Source organism: Protopterus annectens, chromosome 7.part0 (assembly GCF_019279795.1).
Source record: "Protopterus annectens isolate FY-2018-M chromosome 7.part0, PAN1.0, whole genome shotgun sequence".
Classification (NCBI taxonomy): domain Eukaryota; kingdom Metazoa; phylum Chordata; order Ceratodontiformes; family Protopteridae; genus Protopterus; species Protopterus annectens.
The window spans coordinates 589,043,395-589,069,085 of NC_056739.1; the positions used below are offsets into that span (position 1 = coordinate 589,043,395).

General features: G+C 38.8%; 1 protein-coding gene across 2 annotated transcripts in view; it reads left to right on the forward strand.

Annotated features, from left to right (window-relative positions):
- LOC122806611 (mucin-3A-like) overlaps positions 1–25,691 on the forward strand; it is a 391,121-nt gene that overhangs the window by 38,694 nt on the left and 326,736 nt on the right. The window contains exon 2 of one of the 2 annotated variants that reach the window (XM_044077178.1): positions 20,562–20,624. The gene's annotated coding sequence lies outside the window, so the exon portion shown is untranslated. Of the gene's footprint in view, positions 1–20,558; positions 20,625–25,691 lie in introns of both variants that reach the window. The other variant, XM_044077177.1, reaches the window with a different exon arrangement.

The window sequence follows — 25,691 nt, forward strand, 5'->3', positions numbered from 1 at the left end:
ATATGGGGGAAGAAGTACCTTAGACACTTCAGATTATTTATAAATAGATTTATATAAGATGACGGGACCTCTGAATCCTCAGCCCTGATCCATGAGATAAGCACATCCCTTATGTATTTACTTAAGTCACCATTTAAAAAACTATATATATTGTCAGCTTTGCAGACTAAGGATCTTGACTTGGATTGGTTTGTGATATGCCAGGAGAAGTAGGGCAGTGGATGTGTAATATATGTCAGCATAGCTAGCTGGAGTTTTATAAAAAATTGTATATCATTTGTATATCAAACTGATTTGTACAGGTGCTTGAGTTGAAAATGTATTTGTAAACCTGCTTGTGTTAAAAAGGTCAGAACAGTGTCCTGCTGGACCAAAAAGAAATATACCTGTATGTCAGACTGTATTGTAACTGTTGAAATTAATATATTGTAACAGAGGATACTGGAACAGGAGAAGTTAATCTCAGTCCAGCTAACTTTGAAAAATAGTCTGAAATTAAATTACCTGTTATAGGCCTTAACGATTCTATCTTACAGTTATAAATGCAGCCAGAGACAAAATGTCTGTGAAAACCAAGACTATGATGGGTCTATATCACATCAGCCAATGCTAAAAATAGCGAATGCTGATATATCGAACTTCAAAGTCCAAAGCTGAAAACAGCGATGGAAGGAATCAGTGATTTTTTTTACCAGGGAAACCCCACAATTAATTTTGACTGTATACTCTTCTTTTTGTTTGTTTTTTTTTTTTTTTTGGATCGTCGAATTTTTTCCCAGGATCCATTCCTTTGCTGTTTTCAGCTTTCAGACTTTGAAGTTTGATATATCAGCGTTCACTATTTTTAGCATTTACTGATGTGATATAGACCTGACTACGAATCCTACTGTATTGTCTTTGTGGGTGAATTGCTACTCTGGAAGGGTGGAAGTTTATGAAATGGCTTTATAGCTTCCAGATGCTATAGCACATCTTAGCAAAGCTCTGTGTGTGTGCATTATGACACGTGCACTAGATTCTGATTCAGTTTCTAGTAAAGGGGGTAGTGTGGGAGCCAGAAGTCAGGTGACCAGATGTATGTAATGTCATTCTGTAATCCAGCACTGAAATGATGTTTTAATACTAGATGAGAAAGAAAGTCTCAGCACAGTCTGTTTTCGAAACTTGACAGACAAGGATCACTCACCCACTTTATTTTGCCTTGCTTTAGTAAGTAACCAGGGAATAGTAATGCTTTAGATCAGTCAAGAAAATATAGTGAGATTAGTTAAGTATTGTTTTTCTGTATCTGTGTGAACCTGTCTGTCTGTGTTATTTTTAATATTTCTTGTGATGAAACTCTGGTGTTTATTGTAAATAGATATTTAGTATTTTCATGCTCTTTTATTATTTATTATTAAATAGATTTAAACTTTTCATTGTGTCTGGCCTTTTAGAGAATATTTTAACCTTTGAGAGTACATATTTTTATTTGGTGACACTATGGCCACACCTGAAAGCCTTGCTGTTTGGTCAACATTACCATTGGTATTAGTATTAATTTCACTCAGTATAATTGGGTACCCTTGTAAGACCAAGTATCTGGCTGGTGGCAGTGAATCTACCTTATAGTCTAGTCAGAGGGGGGCATATCTGGTAGATCAGTGCCAGCCTTTCCCAGGTGTGTGTGTGTGTGTGTGTGTGTGTGTGTGTGTGTGTGTGTGTGTGTGTGTGTTTGTGTGTGTGTGTGTGTGTGTGTGTGTGTGTGTGTGTGTGTGTGTGTGTGTGTGTGTGTGTGTGTGTGTGTGTGTGTGCGCGCGCGCATAAAAATCAATTCTCAAAGAAGGTGTGCAGGGACGCAGAGCAGTAATTTCACTGTGAGGGTGGTGAAGAACTTGGCTTGGAATACCCGGCTAATGACTTAACTCTATAGCTGTGTCAGTGGGGAGTCTTATTTGAGGCCTGGAGAGAGACAGAGAGAGAGAGAGAGGGTGTGTGCTCTTAAGTGAAATTGTTGTTGGTGCAGAGATCTGCATCTGGAAATACAATGTGTAACCATTTTTGTTCCAAGTGAACATCCCTGACCGGTGTCCGTGGTGAGGATTGAGTCTCCTTGATCACTGGCCCAGAGTAGGAGCATCATATGGTTCAATAAGCTTACCAATTCTGTTAATGTCCCCAAAATATGTTTTCACAAAAGGAGAACTGTGAATAATATAACATAAGCTTAAATATCTCCAAAACTTTATCCTAGGTAATGACCATTTCTTTCAGAGTTCTTAAATGAAAACATTTCTTATTCCCCTTCACTGTGAGTGGTTACGTCCGCCAGCTACCTAATATCAAAGCTGTCCCATAATGGGTTGGCAACCTGATGACTCCTCATAAATACAATGCAGATTATCCCAAATTGAGATGGGATACTGGACCAATCATAATGTTTAGAGAGAGCCTAAATGGCAGAGTGTGTCACTGAAATGGTGTACCAGGATTTAGTATGTTTAGATAAGATTTGTGGTACCAGTTTAACCTCAGGGTGAACATGAATTAAGAATTTTTGCTTCTAATAAAGTCCACTAGGGTAGTGTTGCATATTAAAGGGTCATAGATTAGTACTAGGGTAAGCCTAGTCAATTACCCCATATCAGAATCAAGCTCTGCACCTTAACCATTATGCCAACTTCCTTGCATACTTTAGTAAAAAGAAATGCAATAAAGCAAAGACTTTAGTGTACATTCTACAGTTAGGGATCCCCAGCCTAGACATACTAAACTGCACATTCTGACTCACCTGTCTGATGACTTTTTTCTTACCATTGTTCCAAATGAAAGCCAATGATTTCTTTAAAGTTTGTATCCCTACATTTGAGGATGGAGTAGGAATGTGTCTATGGATAGATCATTGTCAGTTAATCAAGTTTTCAGAAACTCAAAATTCATATGGTCGACACCATATGATTGAGTTTTTGAAAACTCTAAGCTTTTGAATGGAGATCATGGTACAGTGAGGATCAGGAAATTTAACCTTTTCTGCAATGTAGTGCAATCATACAGTTGGTATATATAATTTGCAGGGGATGTTGGGGGCTGGGTGCTTGTCTCCCTGAATAAACATAAAAAAGTAGATTTTTGTGTTTTTTCATTTTTTTTTTTTTTTTACCTTTGGGTTTTCTGAAACTTGATCATATGGTCATCCATATGAACTCATCCATATGAACTTTGAGTTTCGGAAAACTCAATCATCTGACATAGATCTGTTTGAGGACATAAACAATGACTTAAAAGTTCAAGGGTGTTGTTATTATCTCAACAGCTGTGATGTGACCCATTAATGAAATGTGTAAATGGTGCCAGGAGTGTACCATAGAAAGAGTTTGCCCTATAGATAGATATTACTGACCATTTAAAGGGAAAAGAAACATAGTATATGGTCTGAAGAAGCTATTTGCGAAAGCGCTAACCTTTGCAGCAATAAACCAGTTTTTTAACCTACGTTTTGATTCTCTTGGACTACGTTTTATGAATTTTGCATCATTCGGTATATGGGACTTATTATTTACGTGTTTTTCCTCTTCATTGTTTTGCTCCTCTGTGGACTGTTTATTAATTTGTTACTCGCTTCTGACACTGGAGCATTAACCCCAAGCGGTCGTCTTATTTCTTGGAATATTTGACTTCTGTCTAGTGCAAGTAAATATATATTAACTGTTGTTTTCATGATATTAATTTATATAGATATAATTTTCACATTTTTCTAAATATCTCAAAAACCAAGTAACACAGGCAAACCTCCTTAGCTTCATATGAAAGCTGTCAGCTAGATGAATAAAATGTTGCTAACAGTATGTACGTAACTTGAGTGGTTGCTGAGATATTGTAAGTTGTTTACAAAATATTGTAACTATAATAGTTACTGTGTTTACTGTAACTTATAAAATTCAGCTTAAGACCTAGAATGTAAAGAATGCTACCAAAAACAGTTTGTGCCAGTTTGCCATTTATACTTCTGTCATAACCACTACGATTCCATAGATATGAACATTTGTTTGAAATATGAGGACATAATTTGGTTCTGTCAAAAGGCTTAGACTCTGCCCATTGGAAGTTACAGGGCAAACTTCATGAACTCCATTGGAGTGCATGAGTTAATGGGTTGTCTGTGAGAATCACACAACCATCTGCAAACATCAAGACCGGCATAATTATACCATGCTGGGACCAGCCTAAAATAGCAGGGGGACAGTTTGGAAGTCTATTCAAAGGTTACACAACTAATAAAAACAGAGCCTGACACAGTAGGTAACATTTTCTATTTCCTTGGGCTACTGAGATTGGGGAAGATAGGGTGTAGTTGGGTAGGACCCTCACTGTAGGATGGTGGTAAAGGAGTTTGACAAAACTGATGCATTTATCAGGAAATCCAAATTAATGCATAATTGCCTATAAGTGGAACCACTTGACTGAGTCAAAGGCTTTTTCAAAGTCAACAAATAAGGTTGTAGCAGATTCTAAGACATGTTTTGGCCTTCAAAGTATAAAATAAGGGTTCTTTCATGGTTTCTACTATTCCTATTTTTAATAAAACCTTCCTGGGTACTCAAAATAATGTCAGGAAGAATATGATAAAGCCTCAAGTCTAATACCTTGGAACATATTTTTGCATCAGTATTTATTAAAGAAATAGGCCTGTAATTCTGGGGGAGCAAATGATTTTTACCTGGCATGGGGAAAACTAAGATTGTAGAATCTGTGTAAGGGGGGATAGTAGCTTCTGATTTTTTAATGGACCAAAAAAGGCTTGTGAGGGCTGGACATAATTAGTCATATAGGAATCTCTAAAGTTCAATATTGAGGCTATCATGTCCTTGAGTCTTGCCCATCTTAAAAGAGAGTAATGCTGCTCTAATTTTGGCATCAGTGATATGGGCTGTCATCTGAGTTTGGTGTGTATCACACAGGGAAGTAGACTAGTTTTATCCCTAAGGGAATAAAGCATATTTAGCAGGGGATACTGTGAATTGTCTGGGCTGTATACGGAAACAAAACAGTTAGAAAAGATTTTGCTAATCTTAGTCGGGATAAGAGTTAGTTTGATGTCATGTGGGGCTTTAATACCAAAGATTGTCATATTGTTTTTTTTCTAATCTTGAGTCTATGAGTAAGAGTTTACAGGAATTATTACCTAGTGTCCTAATTAACCCTGCAACCTGTTTGAAATAGAGTAGTGCTTTCCTCTTAAGCATTTCCCCCAGCTGTTGATGCTCTTGTTTGCATTGTCTGTTTAGAGCCACATCTTGACGCATTTCTTACTGCAGGCCTTCAAGAGATCACTCTTGTGATATAATGTCCTGTAACAAGCTGAAGTGCATCTGTTTGGCTCCAACAAAAATGCTCTTAGATTCTAATTTAAATGATTCCCATCAAATCATAATTGGCATTGAATCAGGTGGATTCAGGCAAATAAAATATTTAACTCCTTCAAGGATGGAGGATCTAGTTTGATGATATTGAAGAATTAAGGGGTCCATCGTCCATGGTTTTCCTTCTTCCCAAAGGATAAGGGTCTTTCTGATGTATAGAGATGGCCTTTTGATCTGTGTTTAGGACTGGAAAATATCAGAGTTCTCAATATATGGGGATAGTGTGTTAGAGGTTAAAAAGTAGTCAGTCCTGCTCCTCTTAGTCCAAAAGGAGAGTTAAGGGTGTATACCTCATCTGTGGGCTGCATTATTCAACAAAGTTTGACTAATGCCAAGTGCTGGCTGCTTTTATAATTTCCTGAGCTTTAACGTAGGATTCACCCTTAGGGTTAGTTCCATCTCTCATAGAATTGAGTGCTACATTAAAGTCTCCTACCATTATTATTTTGTTAACCCCCCTCCCGTAGTCTCTACATGGCTAAATAAGTCTGCAAAGTACATAAGATCATTTTGATTAAGGCCATAAATAGATCCTAGTGTCCAAGATCCTGTGGTTTAGAAAGCAGACCAAGTACCCAGTGGAAATTTTTTTAAAACCAGTTTACTGAGGTTTAGACACCCAGAAACACACCCGCCTTTGGAAATTTTATTAACACTATATATGATGTCACCTCCCTAGATTTTAGATAATAGTCTAGCATGTTTTTATACATACTCTTGTCCAAAGATTATATCACAGTTTACCCTTTGAACAAGTTCTTAATTACTTTCCATTTCCAAGGTGAAGATGAACCTCTGGTATTAATTGAAAGTAAAATAGTCATGACATATAATTAGCAAACATATATAACTAGAGATGAAAGATATTAAATAAAAAAAAATATAAGCTGGATTCCTATAAATAGAAATTCTTAACAGTTTAGTGTAAATCGAGGCTATATCCAATGGTTATGTAGGAATGGAATATAACCCCTGAGAAGCTCTAGCATACTGTAGAGAGCAAGAGAAGATTAGTTCCATAAATAAAATACCCTGCACCTGCAAGATTCTAAGAGCTAGAACTCAGTGAGTGAGCTATTATCAATTGGACAAAATTAAGCACTTTGATCCAAATGTATACAAGATAAATGTCCCTCACCAGCATCAATCCAGGCTGAAATTAACTTGGAGTTCCTTTATTCCTTTGGACCAGCTTGGGCCGAGATGTTCGGAGAGGATAAAAAATCGGGTGCGACAGCAGTGGAGTCCATATCCCCAGGGTGGGAACTGGAAGCAGTATGGGCAGAGGTTTTCCCAGTTCCTGAGAACGAGGAGATGAATAGAGAAACTGTTAGTAAACCAACTATTGTTTTGAACTCTAAAGAAGATTTTAAAGTGTTCAATTTCACTGACTTTGATATTTCTATGCAGCATGCTGATGTGTTTTGTAAAGGTTTTAATTATATACTTAGTGACAAAAGTGATATCAGTGAGCTTATATGTGATCTTAAGATGTACACACGCAGATTAAACCTAAAATGTATGCATAGGAATGATAATGATGTTTTAATGACAACAACCATTGTTTTAGAATGCCTAGTACTTACAATCCTGAGCTGCATTATACCATTAAAGCTTTCGAAAAAATGTGTGAAACAGATTTTCGACATTTTCTGGGTAACAGTGTTATTGATGCTAATATGTCAGCATTAGAAAAGGATTCTTTGAATGAGTTAAGGAATGGAAATTTGCAGATTATGCAACCGGATAAGAGGGGAGGGGTGGTTATCATGTCTAAGGTTGACTATGTGCAAAAAATATTTGACATCTTGTATGGGGATATGTACACTGAAGCTTCATTAAATGAGGTTAATATTGCATATACTAAAATTAATAGTGACCTGTTGGATATGTTGATGCAGGATCAGATTGACCTGGATGAGTACAACTATATGTCCACGGATGTTCCAAAAGTCACAGGGATCTTTGGTATTCCCAAGATCTATAAGGACTTATTCAGTCCCACTCTTAGGCCAATAGTGGATTCATCCTGGTCTAAAACTAGCTATATAGCTAAATACTTGGATTACAAGTTAAAGGAGAGAGTCATGGCCATCCCTCATTTATGTAAGGATTTGTGGTGTTAATGTGGTTAACCAGAATGTCACTGTTCTTAGTATTGATGTGAAAGAGCTGTACAGTTGCATCCCTCAAGATATAGGCCTTGGATGGTTTTCTGAATTCTTGTTTGAGGAGTTCGGGTTACCTCTGTCTACTAATAATATGTTAACACAACTGATGGAGATAGTGCTCAGGAACTATTATATTTTTTGAGGGGCACTAGTTCAAGCAACTTGGGGGAGTGGCCATGGGTTCTCCATGTGATCCACTTTTTGCCAACGTGGTGATGGCCTAGTGGGAGAAACCCTATTTGTTTACCTCTCCTTTTTTCATTAATGTTATCTTGTATCTGAGGTATTTGGATGAGTTATTCATTGCATGGAAGGGGTCTGAGAAAGGCATTGCAGAATTTATGAGCTACATTAATGAAAGTACTACATTTTTGAAATTTACATACAATCTTAGGGTGGACGGGATTTCTTACCTGGATGTTTTCTTGGTTAAAACCAAGGATGGTTTGAAATCAAAGATTTATAGAAAACCGACATACTCGTATAGTATTTTACACTTTGACAGTAGTCATCCTATGCATGTCAAACGAGGTAGCATCAAGGAGAAACTGGTAAGAGCTGCCCGGATGGTGTCAAATTATAGTGATTTAATTGATGAATGTGACTACATGTGTCAAATGTTCATGGAAAGAGGGTACCCCAAGTATCTAATTAATAATATTAGAAGGCGGATGATAAACAAACATGAGATTGGTTATTTTAAACCTATTTTGAACAACTTGGGGGAAAATGTTTTGAAAATGGTGGGTCCATCTATTAATGTGGACATAACCAATTTGGTTGACCGTGAAGCTACAACCAATTCAGTTAATTTGGGCATATCTAGGAGGACTGGACAGAGGAATGATATATCATGTCCACTGGTGACTACCTTTTCCATTGACAGCTGTATTATGCAAGCAATAGTTAATAAGAATTGGACCATTTTAAACAATGATTCGGGGTTGGGATCTTTTTTTGGGGTACACCCTGAATTTGTATTTAGACGAGGTAGGAACATTAAAAATGTATTGGAACAAGTTAAGGACTGTAATGTACAGGGGAAAATGACACCTTGTGGTGCGTGTAGTCAGTGTAAAAACATTTTGTCTACATCCAAGGTTAAGATTGTTAACAGGATTATTTCCATTAAGGATAAGTTTAATTGTCACACGCAAGGCGTGGTTTATGCTGCCTTGTGTTCACAATGTCCCGGTTTTTATGTCGGGAAAACCCAACGGAAATTAAATCAGCATATTTACGAGAATCTATATGATGTTCGTAAGTGTGAAGAGAAAAATGCTTTATTCAGACATATTAAAATGTGGGGGTGGCCACGGTGGTGCAGCGGTTAACATTGCCACCTCACAGCAAGAGGTTCTCCAGTTCGATTCTCAGCTGGGGTGCCTTCTGTGTGGAGTCTGCATGCCCTCCCTGTGGTTGCATGGGTTTCCTCCGGGTGCTCCGGTTTCCTCCCACACCCCAAAGACATGCAGTAGGTGGATTGGACACTCTAATTTGGCCCTAGGTGTGAGTGTGTGCATGTGTGTGCCTCCTGTGGAAGGTTGGGCACCAGGCTGGCAACTGGACACCGTAAAACTCCACTGCCAATCATGAGTGGACAGATGATCCGCTGTGGTGACCCCTAACTGGGAAAAAGCCGAACGAAGAACAAGATTAAAATGTTTCCAGACCATGCATTTAAATTTGTAGTGTTGCAGCAGGTCAAGAGGGGGGATTGTGGTGGGCCTTGGAAGTTACGGTTGGAAGATAAAGAAATATGGTGGCAGGTCTTTCTCAGTGCCCATGTCCCCCCTGGGTTGAATGACACTATTTCCATTAGTAGTAAATTAAAGCTCAGGGTATTAGACAGATGAAATGTCTTTATTGCTATATATTAGTATTATTTTTGTATGTGAATGCTGTATGCATTTAATATATTCACGTACAACTATCATTTAACATATTTATGTAATTTATATGTTTTATTATTATGTTCAAGTGCATTGGTTTATTACTAATTAGAGTGATTTTTTATGATTAACTAATTGAAGGGGGTGGGTGTGTTATATAAGCTGAACTGTTGTATCATTGAATTGTCTGATGAAGTTTGGACTATGTGCCTTACAAAAGCGCTAATGTTTTTTATTTTTTTACTGAGTCTTTTATTTATTTAGTAAAAAGCTTGTTCCTATACTTCAGCATGTGGTTCATCAATTTATTTTTACTCCAAAGATTATATCACATTTTACCCTTTGAACAAGTTCTTAATTACTTTCCATTTCCAAGGTGAAGATGAACCTCTGGTATTAATTGAAAGTAAAATAGTCATGACATATAATTAGCAAACATATATAACTAGAGATGAAAGATATTAAATAAAAAAATATATAAGCTGGATTCCTATAAATAGAAATTCTTAACAGTTTAGTGTAAATCGAGGCTATATCCAATGGTTATGTAGGAATGGAATATAAGCCCTGAGAAGCTCTAGCACACTGTAGAGAGCAAGAGAAGATTAGTTCCATAAATAAAATACCCTGCACCTGCAAGATTCTAAGAGCTAGCACTCAGTGAGCGAGCTATTATCAATTGGACAAAATTAAGCACTTTGATCCAAATGTATACAAGATAAATGTCCCTCACCAGCATCAGTCTAGGCTGAAATTAACTTGGAGTTCCTTTATTTTTTGGAGCACTATGCTGGGTTTAGGGGTTGCCTTTCTAAAGTTAATGAATTTGTCCAGTTTAGCTCACAGAGTGACAGGCAAGAGAACAGGCTTTGTTCTGGGATCCGAAGGGTGTTTGAATCCTGTACAACTGAAAGAGGAAGGGATGGTTTCTGGATCTTGCTTGACCATATACACGGAGTATATGCTTTGATGAGTGTTTCCTTGACCTTGATGGACTGTCTATATTATTTTGCAATGTAGCTTAGTTGTCAGGCTGATCATTTTGGTTGGGCATGCCTTTTGAAGCAGGAGTATGGACTCATCAGAGATGAGGAAGGCATGAGAGAGTGCTTTACTTCTTTTCAATGTGGAGTAGGCATTATTGTCAACCATGTCTATGTGCAGATTAGTTTGCAGAAAGATGAGGACTGCATCTGAGGAAGCAAAGGACCTCCACTGATTTTTACACCTCACTGAGAGGATTCCTGAATATTTCAGTAATCTACGCAATTCACTCTTGTAGCAGAAATTGTGTGCAGAGAAAAAGGCCTTCCTTGCATTTGTTGTTTCTTCGGAGTAATATTGATATTGGGTGATCTTCTGTCCATTCATCGAAAAGGATCTTCCCTCCTTAGCAATGGTAAGGATCATCCCTTTGTCCTGTTCTTTCATAACTCTGAAGATGATCTGTCATGGTAGAAACTCATTGGATCTCCTCAATGGGACACTAGGGGAATGTTCAGTGCTGCAAGAAGGTACTTCTCCAGAATGTTTATTAAATCTGTGCCTATCAAGTGTAGAATCATCCACCAGCAGTGTTCCTCTAATGAGACTACACAGTCTTGTAGTGACTTAAGTTGCTGCCCTGAAACATTGACTGAAACAGAGCATTCCTGCAGATGTGCAGCTTGTACCTTAATAGCAGAATCCAAGAATGCCACTTTAGCTAAACATAAGTCCAGTTAAGCTTTGAAGGTTGCATTCTCTTCATTGATCCATGATGAGTCCGTTGTCTGGGCCCAGTCTATACATGCTTGGCTTTTTCCTGACAATACTATTTGTGAGGCCATTATCCTGATATAAATGCTGAACTTAATAATACAGAACTAAAGAATAACATTAAATTGCAGGATCAAACAGTCACGAGTGTACTGAGCCCAGTTAAACTAAATTATAAGGACATTACCAGAGCTGATGAAACATGCCACTTACTCCAAGTTGGCTAGTTCCACCCCCTACCCCCAAATTTTTCTATTAATCAGTAAATAATCTTATCAAATTCATAATCTGGTTGAATGAATACCAGAGAACATGGCATTTGAATGTAATCGGCATTTTAATCCAGAGCACTTGTTCTTCATAATTTGCATTTTAATAGTATTTCTTCCTATATTTACACATTTTAAATCTGTCCATTTGCTTTATACAGTGCCCTGTTCTTAGACTGTGCTTTAATATTGTTTATATACATAAGTAGTAACAAATTATAAATGTAATTCTGATAAATACAAGAAATTTCACCTTACAATCATGGATTTTTAGTCCTAAATTTCAAATAATAAAGACGGGATATAATTTTATAAATGGTTCCAAAATACGTTTTCCACAATGCAATTTTAATTATCTTACTAAGAACGCATTTTTTTTAACAAATGTGTCTTAACTACATTGCAATTCTCATTTGACATAGCATTGACAACAATGATATAATGAACTCTAATCCAGTAGTAAGCATAAAAAGAAAGTAAAAAGTATAACTAATGTTTTGTGAAGTATTTAGGTATTTTCGTCATGGAAGGAGCATTACATTTTACCATATATAACTCTCTGACAGAGAATAATGTTAATAGTTTAATATCTTTAACATTAAAGTCAACCATACAAAGAAATCATATACAGTATGTAATACAATTAGTTAGCAACATAGACTACATTGCTATTTATTTTCGACCATCTCATTAAGTATGTTTGTCTCTCTATCCAGCAGTAAGGCTACAGTCAAACAATAACTTGAAATTTGAAAGATCCTTGCAGTTTTATGAAATAATGCTAACCATTCCTTATAAAGGGAGGCAGGAGGTGAATTGATTTCCATAATCAATGTTACTCAGTTCCTTGCTAAAGCTAGTATAAGCCAAATAAAAGGTGTAGGAGTTTGGTTATCTGCTAAAACTATAGTCATGTTCTATAGTACCATTTGTTTATTTGAAATAAATATATCTAACCAGACAACGTGTGAGAAATATTGCATTTGTAATCAAAAAACTAGTTTGGGATGCACATTAATAAAATATGTGTCAGCTGCTCTTTTACATCTTCAACAGACCAACATAGTCCAATGAAGAGAGAGTGACTAGAAGGTCTGGTGAATATAATTATCAATGCAGAAATACTGTCGGAAAACTAACTAGTAATGTGAAAATACCCTTTGTGGTTCTTTGACTTAAACATGGTTAGTCTGTATTATTCATTTTCTGAATGTTCTGTAACATAGCTCCAGTGGATAGTGTCTGTTGCCTAGTTGGTTATTAACTGTCAATAGTTATTTTAATTACATTGCCCTATTTGTATTTTAATGAGTGTAGAAATGTAGGCATCTCATTTCATATACTGCTAAGGGTAACTTGAATAGTTGATAATAAGAAAAAAAAATCTTTGATATGGAAAAGAAAATTCTGATTGTATTTTGAGGTGTGTTGTACTTGCTCTGCTTTGCTGTTGTTATCAACACAATTTAAGCAGCATGAAAGTAGGCTTGTGTATGAGTAATACATGTGTCCGATTCATATGTAAAAATCACGAGCGAAGGTCTCAAGTGCAAGTACCACTCCTGGCAATATGGGGAGTCAGTTATGTGATGATACTCTGAAGACATTAAGGACATGTGAGTAGAGACTGTTACAATATGGGAGATGAAATGGAGGAAAATACTTTATATAAATTAGATGAAGCAGTTGTTTTGGGGGGGGGGGGTTGGAGTTAAGGAAAGACCTTATGGCTGGTTACTGCTTAATGCTGGGGATTGCGGAAAAGAAAATTATGGCTAGTTGGTAAGAGCCCAATTTTTTCAGTACTAATTGGTGTGGCAGTCAAGAATAGCAAACTCAAGGAGAGATAGAACTAGAAGAGACATTTGCATTGCAGATACATATAAATTCTCCCACATTTCTGACAGCAGGACTTAAATATAAAAATACAGCTCAGTGCTCATAAACTCAAAAATAATCAACCACACATATAGCTGACAACACAATACATTATACAAAGCAACGTGAACAACCTCTACTAATATATAAAACCAATAAAAATGTACCTAAGTTAATTGACTTTACTTTACAATTCACTGAGTACTATTCCTATACATGGTTGCACTAGCATCTCAAAAAGGAACACCACATTGCCATACATACAGCCTAGGATCAACCATTTATGAATATCAAATAGACTTGTGTTCAGTTAGACAAGCTTGACTATCTAATTTGCGATCATTCACCACCTTCCCTGAGAAGATGTTGGGCAGCATCTGAGCATGACAGCCACTGAGGTGTTGATTAGATGGATATCACCACAGGAGGACTGTTAAGGTAAATGGCCTGAAGGGAATAATAAGTAGGGTGGCACAGGTAATGAAGTGAGATGCTTTGGCATCAGATAGCATTACTGTGTCTTTACCTGAAGTCTGGTTTTCAGCTGGTAGGCCTCTGTTTTCCCCCATAATGAACATTATGTCATGTAAGAAAAAGATAGCATCTAAAAGATTTCAAACTTATCCATGCTTTTTGGAGTGAGTGACTGAAGGTAGTGAACTTACAAAGTCACAACATTAAGTGATATACACTGGTTTACTTAAATTTATGAGGAAAGTAGTCTGCAACGCTCAACTAAAATTATCTCTGCATTTTTTTATTGTTTCTGACAACTTAAAATTAAAACATCTGAAGAAATATATACAAGAACCATAAATTCAAACTTACAGAGAAGGCAGGGGTAACCCTTGATTTGCTATTTTGGAACTTATAGCAAAAAACTAACGACACTGACTGTTCAAATGTAATAGGCTAAAATATCAGTCTTTAAAATCCCAGATATTTTGGTAATCAGATTTGATCTCCTTACCTTGTACCTATAACTTAGTTCTCTGAATGTGGTGATTACCACCTTATTTTATAGCTCATGAGGTGAAATTGTGAAATACCTCACAGACAAGTCTGCTATTTGGGTAGGGTCACGGTCTGTGAGTATCAGCAATTGTCTTAAATTAAGCATAGTGATATAGCTGGAATTCTGAAAGTGTCAACTATACTATTTCTTATAGTTTCCTGGGTAGTGAAATACCAGCAGTGACAAATCCGTTTGAACAACCTGTGCTCAAATTATTATGCTCAGCCTGCTAATTGGATCAGAGTCAGTTCTGTAGATTGCTGTAGGACTGCCTATGAGTGTCTCAATAGGAAAGATGATTTGTCAGTATTTAAAAGTGTGTGCTCCAGAGTATTCCTCTTATGTGTCATTTACCAAACAGGTCAGTTATTCTGGAACATTCTTCTTGACTGCTTTTCTGTCAGTAAGTCTATAAATGTACTGTGGTCTTCTGAGATGTGTCATTATTAAAGTATTACTATGGTCCTACCCAATTATGCTTCTTCCATGAGTCTTCATTAATAAAAAATATGAATGTTGAAGTGGCTCTCTGATGAACACCAGCAATAGCAGCTGCAGCTGATGTTAATAGACACGAGTATGAACTATTTGTTTGGAAAGAAAGTGATGATATTTTTTGCAAGAGTCAAGTCCATTGGCAAAGCTTATAGAGAAGTGGATAAGCCAGACCCACTTTTTTTTATTTAATTTATTTTTTTAACTTATTTATTTACCCTCCTCATCTTGTCAGTCAAGCCCATCTCTTACTCTCTTGACTCATTTGTTCTGCCCATTGATGAAAAGTGGATGGTGAAGCCAAATAAAATAAATTTTCAGGTGGCATTTTTAATCAGACATAGCTTCTAAAACTTTGAAGGGCATAACTGTAAATTGGGTTTAACATTCTTCAATAAAGTAAAAAATGAAGTAAGCCTGACTCATGTCCATTACAGCTCAGGACATTTACCTCCCACGTTGATTATTGTTGTCTAAGAAGTGCAAGCATACTGATCTGAATGATTACACAGATTACCTCCTTACTGCGATGGAAGATTTAATCAAAATTTTCATAAACAGATTTTAGTTTGCTCGCTTGTTGACTTAATTAATTGATTGATCTCCTATGTCACGACCTTCAAGTCCCTTCCTTGTTCTCATTTCCCTCCCTTGAACTTTAGATTATTTTTTTCCCTCTCCCCACTAGCTATAGTCATTTTACCAACTACGATCAGAAATGAGTAAGGTAATGCATCTTTCATGGGTGACTGTTTTTAGTATGACATACCCACAGTCCCTGACCCTTGGTTATTTTTGGTATGCCATACCCACAGTCCTTGACCCTTGGTTACTTTTGGTATGACATACTCATAGTCCCTGACCCTTGGTTATTTTTAGTATTACATACCCACAGTCCCTGACCCTTGGTTATTTTTGGTATGCCATACTCACAGTCCCTGACCCTTGGTTACTTTTGGTATGCCAAACTCATAGTCCCTGACCCTTGGTTATTTTTAGTATGACATACCCACAGTCCCTGACCCTTGGTTATTTTTGGTATGCCATACCCACAGTCCTTGACCCTTGGTTACTTTTGGTATGCCAAACTCATAGTCCCTGACCCTTGGTTATTTTTGGTATGCCATACTCACAGTCCCTGACCCTTGGTTACTTTTGGTATGCCATACCCACAGTCCTTGACCCTTGGTTACTTTTGGTATGCCATACCCACAGTCCTTGACCCTTGGTTACTTTTGGTATGCCATACTCATAGTCCTTGACTCTTGGTTATTTTTGGTATGCCATACCCACAGTCCTTGACCCTTGATTACTTTTGGTATGACATACTCATAGTCCCTGACCCTTGGTTATTTTTAGTATTACATGCCCACAGTCCCTGACCCTTGGTTATTTTTGGTATGCCATACTCACAGTCCCTGACCCTTGGTTACTTTTGGTATGCCAAACTCATAGTCCCTGACCCTTGGTTATTTTTGGTATGCCATACTCACAGTCCCTGACCCTTGGTTATTTTTGGTATGCCATACTCACAGTCCCTTACCCTTGGTTATTTTTGGTATGCCATACCCACAGTCCTTGACCCTTGGTTACTTTTGGTATGCCAAACTCATAGTCCCTGACCCTTGGTTATTTTTGCTATGCCATACCCACAGTCCTTGACCCTTGGTTACTTTTGGTATGACATACTCATAGTCCCTGACCCTTGGTTATTTTTGGTATGCCATACTCACAGTCCCTGACCCTTGGTTATTTTTGGTATGCCATACCCACAGTCCTTGACCCTTGGTTACTTTTGGTATGACATACTCATAGTCCCTGACCCTTGGTTATTTTTGGTATGCCATACCCACAGTCCTTGACCCTTGGTTACTTTTGGTATGCCATACTCATAGTCCCTGACCCTTGGTTATTTTTCTACGCCATCCTCATAGTCTCTGCCCCAATGTGCAATAAAGTCAGTGACAGCAAGCTTTGGATGATCCATAGATGTGCCTTCCTATTTCTTTTGGAGGAGTTTGATCCCTCATTCTCCACTGTGAGTTGCAATTTAGACAAAGCAGTGGGGGGATAACACACTGCATGTGGCAGGTATTATGTGATGAATGGCACAGACCTCTCTGAATAGCTTGGGTCAGACTAAGTTTTGTAGAGCAATTGGAATCACTTTCTACAGCCCTGTCGACCTTAGCTATGACTGCAAATATGCTATATGATTCAGGGAAATCAGCCATGGCACAGCTGTGTGATACACATTCAGTCCAGACACAAGGTGTACATTATCAGCAAACTAAGCAAAATCACAGCAGATTGCCTTGTGCCATACATACAGACTGTAGGTACTACATGAACAGTAGAGCTCTGTACCATGTATCAATTCATATATAGGTTCATATGTTCATAGATGTATACTAGGCTAATGACTCTGGAGCCTTTACAAGCCTAGCCCATAGGATATTTGTATTTGCATTTGTTTACTGGGAAGTTCCAACTGGGATGGAAACCCATATTCAGAGGAAGTCTGGGAAGAAAACTATAAAAAGTAACAAGCAGTATACAGTATTTATTGAAATAAATATGCATAGAAAATAAACAGTACATTTGAACACATTTAGATACAAGATACTCAGACAAAATAGAACATTATATAACTCATTAACACCTGTGTGGTGTAGAATGTCAACTCTAGCAGCCTACATACATCATTCATTCCAGAGAATTTTCCAAAAAATAAACTTAAAAAGCATAAGATAACATGTGTAAATATTATGTGAACAAGAAAAGCTATAAAGGCTGTACAAATGGCAATGTTATGAGTAAGACATTTTCTTTACAGTGATAATAGCGCATTCATAGTCTTCCCACAAGTACAATAATATAATGTACACAAAACCAAAATGAAATAGTAAATAGTAAATGTGAGAGACATGAAACAGCAGGAGCTCTTAGTCAATCAGCATAGAGGGGATCAGAATTTGATCCCACCATCTCCTTAATGTTCCTCATAGGTTCATAGGTTATTACGAGGCTAATGACCACAATGGCCTTTTTAAGCATAGCCATCATTCCCAAATCTCTAGCAAGGTCTGGTACCCTTGATAAGTGTATTTAGGGGCATGGGAGATGAAACATTTGCTAGCAGGGGCCTGGGAGATGAAACTTTTACAGGCTGCATGTGTCCATTACAGACACAGGTGCCAAACAAAGGATTAATTTACTATTCTACATCCAATTGTCCACGTTACACTTCATTTGGGTTAGAGAGGAACTCTGCTTCACATGGTGAGGGAGGCTGTTCCAGAGAAGGGATAGTCTGTGTGATACATACCTGTATCTCCAGCAGGTCCTATTTATATCTCAGGGCATGGTGTACATAATCAGCAGAGTAAGCAACATTTGCAGTTCTACTTTCATTTTCCTGCCTCCATTTTTTTGATTCATCTAGTCAATTAGACAGTCATTTAATAAACCAGATTTATTTTATGCACCAAAATTTACATATAGTATGATACAAAATGAAACAAATAAATTATTCAAAAAAATTGTAACAAACCACTTAAGTAATGCAAAATGTTAATAATAAAAAGCAGAACTGGTGACTCAAAGTGGCCAATATGGAACGAGTGATGCCCTGAGTATGTGGGGATTAAAGATGGATAGCCCTTTCAACAGAACACTTTGTTTGAGGAGACCTTGGAGCGGGGGGTCACTGGTTTCTTCTATGCACCTTGTTTTCTGAAAGTAGACTGTAGGGGGTCTCCTCTGGTTTCCTGTTGCATCATCTACTTGATGGCTGTCTCAACAATGTTTAATACTTTTGGCATGGCTTGTGGTGTCATGCAACTGACAGGACCCAGCTTTCATTCCACCAGTGGAGATGAATGATGCCCAATTCTATAGCCCTCTGGCGGCCTGATATCCAACTATCCCCATCCTGGTGCTTTCCCTGCCTATCAACCTCTCTGATATATCATTCCTTACATATCATTACTTGTCTATTCTCAAACCTTCCAAATCACCACCTGCCCCATCTCTACAAAATCATTCTCTATTTACTGTTATTCATAATATGATGCCAGGTTTAATGATGTTGCTTTAGTATGTCATACACTGAATTACAGAATAATGTCATGGGTAGGTAAGCAGTGTGGAATTATATATCAGTGTAGATTGTCTGTGTTGTTAATGTGTGTGTCTACAAAGATGAAATTTATGTTGACATCCCTTCAAATGCTGATAGCTTATCAATTGATTAGAAAAATCTCTTTACTTTCTAGTGTTACCTAGTCATATGACTAGATAAAGTAAAACCAGTGGTTCAGATAAGACTCACCTATCCTGGGGGATAGGTATGGTGTTTTTTTCCAGTTAGCAGGTGTTTTTTGCAGGTCACAAAGGTGATTGAGCAGGGTGACATGGATGAAACGGGCTCTCCCAAGCCCATGATGGATGTTCTCATAGGGGTGTCTGTGTGAGCATGTGCACATAATGTGAGGGTGTGGGAGGCCTCTGCTGATTTGAGTGCCAAAACAAAACAGCATTAACAGCCACCAGTATGATGTCACTCTCTGATCAGACCCAACAAACAAGTCACAAATGGCTCACACCCTTTGATGGGCTAATGAATGACATGGGGGGGGGGTTCTGATGGTCAGCAAGCAGCAGGGCACAAAAAATGTACAGTCAAGTAATCTGAAAGGTATGTGGTTGTTCAGAAGGAACCATTTAAAAATGCTGATATCTCATTATGGCAACTCCAGGGAGGTAACAGCACTGGTTTTGTTATATGGTGGGATATATTACAGGAAATAAGTGCATGCTGTACTGCAAAAGAAGTTGGGATGCATATGAAGTTAAGACATACTTTATCCATCAGTTCATATGCACACACACACACACACACACACACACACACACACACACACACACACACACACACACACACACACACACACAGGCATGTGCATGCCACAGAAAACCACAGATATGTACACATACATGTGCATGCACAAATACACATGCTCTCTCACACACACACATATTCACACACAAAAGCAGACATACACATATGTGCAATCACGTGCACACACACACACACACACACACACACACACACACACGCACACACACACAGGCATGCGCATGCCACAGAAAACCACAGATATGTACACATACATGTGCATGCACAAATACACATGCTCTCTCACACACACACATATTCACACACAAAAGCAGACATACACGTATGTGCAATCACGTGCACACACACACACACACACACACACACACACACACACACACACACACACACACACATATATCAACATGCACAAGCAAACATACACATATGTGCAGTCATGTATACACAAATAAATTATTCCAAAAAATTGAGTAGGCAGAACCCACAATTCAGTATTCCATGGATGCTGTTGCTTTTTTTGTATCACTGTTCTGCTTAGATATGTTCTGTGTGGGTTAAATATTTTAAACTGACAAGGGAAAATTTGCTTCTTCACTGATTCTCCATAAGAAATCAAATACATTTTATCATTTTTGAGTTATTTTATACATCTAAGAAATAACACGCACTGAAAGAAACTATAATTGAATATGTACTTTTTCCATTTCCTTTTATAACTTTATTTATTGAAGATTATTTCACATGTATTCTTTTTGTCTAGCAGGCAATTGACTTTGAACAGCTGTGAAAACTCAAAAAATGCCAGTATCACATGGACTTTTATCAGGTAAGGACAGATTAGATAACCTTTTCTACTCATTCTTTTATATTCTTGTTGAATGATGGAATTGTAAATTATTGCTGTTATGTGTGTTTTTTGATGCCTGACTGCCTGACACATCAACTCTCCCATTTATTCTCAGTTGCAGTGCCAGGTGATTGTGGGAGCCACATATTCCTACTCTGACGGCCTATATGCTTGTGAGCTGTATTCCCTCTTCACCACGACACTTACAGCTCACCAGACCACCTCCTACACTTAGGATGGCAAGGCAGATTTGGCCATTCTGCTTCACTCTACCTGGTCAGCTCCTACAAAGGCCAAGCCACTAATCAAAACTATATCACACAGGTTATATCAACAGTATCATAATGCTGCACCACAGACGGGACAGATAAAATGCAACGTAGGAATAACATTGTAAGACATATGTGCCTGACTGGAAACAGTATTTTCCACAAGGGAACAATTCAACATCTGCAGCAGCTGGAAAGGACACAGAAATACCTCACAAAGACGATTACTGGCCTCAAACAGATGCCTTACACTGACCGTCTCAAAAAACTCCACCTTTACTCCATAGCATATCGCCTACTCCGAGATGATCTCTGCCTAACATATAAAGCTATGTCAAACCCAGAGCTGTTGGACATGCTACACCTAAAGAAATCCCAATCACTCTGAGCTACACATTCTAGGGATCTAAACTTGTCACCACAATAAACAGGACATTCTGGAGGGATAGTTCCCTGTCCCAGAGACTTCCCATACTCTGGAACAAGCTACCCATCTATGTCAAGCAAAGTTTCTCATTAGCACTCTTCAAGAAAAATCTTGATGAGTGGATGGGAAATAGGAAATACACCCCAGGGATCACTTCTGTGGCTCTGCTCGACAGTGGCATGGGAAAATAACTTTCTTGTGCGGCGTAGGCCAGTGAACCTTGTTGGCTAGGCTTACTTAGGCCCTTGGGTTGATAGCCTAATGCCTACCTATGAACCTATGTCTTCAAAACTGTGTAACAATATTACAGGTTGGTAGATGTCAGTATGGTGCACCTTCTAGCAAGCCTTGCTCTTGAACATGAAAGTTAGGGTTTGAGATTGTAACTAACAGAAAAAAACAAAAGACTTCTCACTGTAGGGTAAAGAAGTACTCAAGTAGTAGGATATGTCATTCTTCACATGAGATGGTAACAATTCAGGTTGATTCTACCAGTTTTCTTACTTATTTTTAATTCATGTTACAACTATATTCAGAAAACTCTAAGCACTTGGAAAAAGCCCACAAAGACCTCTGGATGCAATAAAAATATATTTAATAGTCACTCCACTTGGCTAAAAAAATAAAAACTCCCTTCGGGTCACAGTACACACATTAACACTTAAACAGAGTAATGAACAGCGTTTTCATCTCCCAACAGACTTCTTCAAATGGAAAATGCATACTGAGTAAAGATCTCTTTATATATACTGGTTGCTTAGTTTGAAAACCAATTTCATTGGCAGGGCATTAAATATCCACCAATTTGTGTAAAGCAATCCTAAAAGTAGCTGAATGTTGCTTGAAAACACTGACATATACATAAATATGCAAATGTTTATATATATATATATATATATATATATATATACATATATATATATATATGGTTTACTATTAAATGTGCGAATGCACTCCGTGCGAACGGCGACCCCATCGACGTGTTTGCGTGAACCGAAACACCGAAACCATTTTGCTAGCGAACCGAAACCGCGAAACTCCGACGATCGACATTACCGGCCATGCAACACCTCCACACCCATGCTACCATGGGTCGGATGGGGGCGAGGTTTAGCCGTTCGCACATCTGGGCGTCGGTGTTGTGACGTTCGCAGTTCCGCGTTCGGGCAATGCGCGACAATTTGATAGTAAACCTATATATATATATATATATATATATATATATATATATATATATATATGGATCTACTTTCACTGAACAAAAGTACGATCCACTGAATTTAACTTACCCAACCTTAATCCACCAAAACTCCAATTTGCTGAATTCCTTTCACAGGGAAAGGAACCACTTGACCACCATGGAAAGCAAATGAAACAGAAAACAACTAGGTTCATAGGTTCATACTAGGCTATCTGCCCTAGGGCATTTATAAGCCTAGCCAGAGTGTGTTTGGCTTTCGCCACCCATTTTAAATTAATTTTGCTATGCCTTTTTTTGAGGTTAGTATACTGTGCCTCTGTCTAACAGTGACACAGAAGTGATAGCCGGGGTAAACCTACGATCTCCCATCCACTCGTCAAGATTCCTCTTGAAGAGAGTCAATGTGGGACTCTGCCTAACCTGGACTGGGATTTTATTCCAGAGTGAAGGGAGCCTCTGGGTTATGAATCTGTCCCTCCAGCATGTCCTATTTATTTCAGTGCTGAGGTTCAAGTCTCGAGCGTAGCTTGATGGGATTTGGATTTTCTGAGGTGCAGCATGTCCATTAATTCCGGGTTGGACATGGCTTTATACATCAGGCACAGATCGCCTCTGAGCAGGCGGTATGCCACTGAGTAGAGCTGGAGTTTCTTTAACCAGGCAGCATATGGCATCTGTCTGAGCCCTTTGATCCTCTTGGTGAGGTACTTTTGGGGTCTTTCCAGTTGCTGCAGGTGTCTGGTAAGGTACATCCCAAAAGGGGCATTGCACTCAATTATGGGCCTGATGAGGGATGAGTAAAGAGGTACGATGACCTCCCCTGATCTAGATGTGAATCCCTTCATGATTAGGTGGGCTATATAAAATGTTTTTCTAACCACTTTGGCCACGTGGTTGTCAAATGAGAGATTGCTATCAACTTGGGTCCCCAGGTTCCTAATGACTTCTTCTGTACTTAATGGATTACCACCTATGTGGTAATTTGTGGGCACTTTGTTTTTGCCAAAGGGGATAACTATACACTTTTTGGTGTTTAGCTTGAGGCCATGGTTCTGGCACCAGTTGTCTGTTTCTATGAGGCCCTTTTGGAGGATGCTTGTGTCGGCTGGAGAGTTGATTATGGCGCCCAGTTTGCAGTCATCTGCGAACTTGGTCAGCCACAGTCCTTCCGTGTTGGCCTGTACCGCCGAGAAATATATACCGAACAAGAGAGGTCCCAGGACTGAGCCTTGTGGGATGCCACTTGTAACTGGTTTGGAGTCTGACATGGCTTCAGCAATTCTAACCATGTGGGTTCTGTCCTTGAGCCAGTTTGCAACCCATCTAGTGACATAGGGGTTTATATTTAAGCTGGTGAGCTTATCTATAATGCCCGAGTGGGGTATTGTATCGAAGGCTTTTGCGAGGTCCAGGTAGGCTGTGTGGACCACCTTCCCCTCGTCAATGGCCTTGGTGACTGTTTCAAAGAAATTGACCAGGTTTAAGAGGCAGGATCTGCCCTTAACAAAGCCAAACTGGGTAGGATCCAGTGTCTGTAGGTCCCCAATATCTTTATTTATGAGGTCCATGATGATCCTTTCCATAGCTTTGCAGACCAAGCTAGTCAGGCTTATGGGGCGATAGTTTCCAGGATCCGTTGAGGTACCACCTTTGTGGAGAGGGACCACTGTTGCTGTACGCCACTCTTTGGGTACATATCCTGTAGTAAGGCTAAGATTGAACAGTAGTTTTATGTTTGGGTTTAGCTCTTCTTGGAGTTCATGTAGGACGCAGCCCAGGACACCATCTGGTCCCATTGATGCTGTGTTTTTTGCTTTGGAGAGGGCGGCTTTTACCTGAGCATCTGAGATGTCAGGGGGGCAGCACTCTTTTGGGATAGATATTTGCCCTTTTGGTGGGGAGAGGGGGGAGAAGTTTGCACTGAACCTGTCAGCTAGGATGTTGGCAATGTCTGTGGGCTCGGTGTATTTTTGGTCATTTTGGATTAATTCTGAGCATATCTGGGAATCCCCACCCAGGTTCCTAACATAACTAAAGAAAGCCTTGTGATTATCCTTAGTGTCCTCTGCAATTTTTCTCTCGAAGCTGGCCTTAGATGATTTTATGAGTGCCCATAGTTTTTTGCTAATACTGATCAGAGATGCCATCCCTTTTTGGGATTTTGCTCTATTATGTAGTAGCTTCCTCCTTCTATTGTATAGTTTGTTTATGGCTGGGGTCCACCAGACAGGACGTCTGCCTTTGGAGGATTGGGTCTTGGTTTTATTTGGAATTGCATGATCCATGCATTCCTGAAGGTGTTCATAGAATGCGTTTATAAAGGATTCTGCAGTCTGGGCCGTATTTTCCACAGGCCCGGAGGCTTTGAAGGATTTCGCCTCAGTTTTGAGGCATGTGAAATTTGCTTTAGAGAAGTTTTTCACTGTGGTTTTCTGGTCAGGGGGTGGGGTCAGGATGTGAATATCCAGTGAGATTAGTTTATGGTCTGATCTTACCAGTGAGGGATAAACTTCTGGTCTGGAGCATAGTGTCCCCATGTTGGTGATGATCAGGTCCAGTATGTTTTCCCCTCTTGTGGGAGTGGTAACAAGTTGTTCCATAGCATTTGAGTTTATAAATTCTAGGAACCTTTGGGCTAGGGTGTTGGAGCTAGAGTAATGCTCCCAGTCTATGTTTGGATAGTTGAAGTCGCCCAATATAATGGTGCTTGGAGAGACCTTCATACTTTCCAGTATTCTCAGGAAGGCCAAATGGGGTTCCTGTGTTTGGGAGGGTGGTCTGTAGCAGGCTATAAACTGGAAGGCAGTTTTACCCACACTTAGTTGCACATGGATAGTCTCTGATGCTTCGTGCTGTGCCACCAACCTGGAGGTGTGGTTATCTTTGACGAATATTGATACTCCCCCTCCTTTTGTGGTTCGGTCCAAGTTTTGGGGCCGAAAAGCATGGTATGAGGTATAACCTGGTAGTGCTGGGGTGCTCTCGGGAGCCTTGAACCAGGTTTCTGTTACTGCACAGATATCGATGTTCTCCATGCTAAGGAGAGTTTTGAGTGCGTGCATCTTGAGGTTTAGACTTCTGGCGTTGAGTAGCATTACTCTTAGTTTCTTATCCCTTGTGATACCTATGGAGGTGGGTTTGTCTTTTGA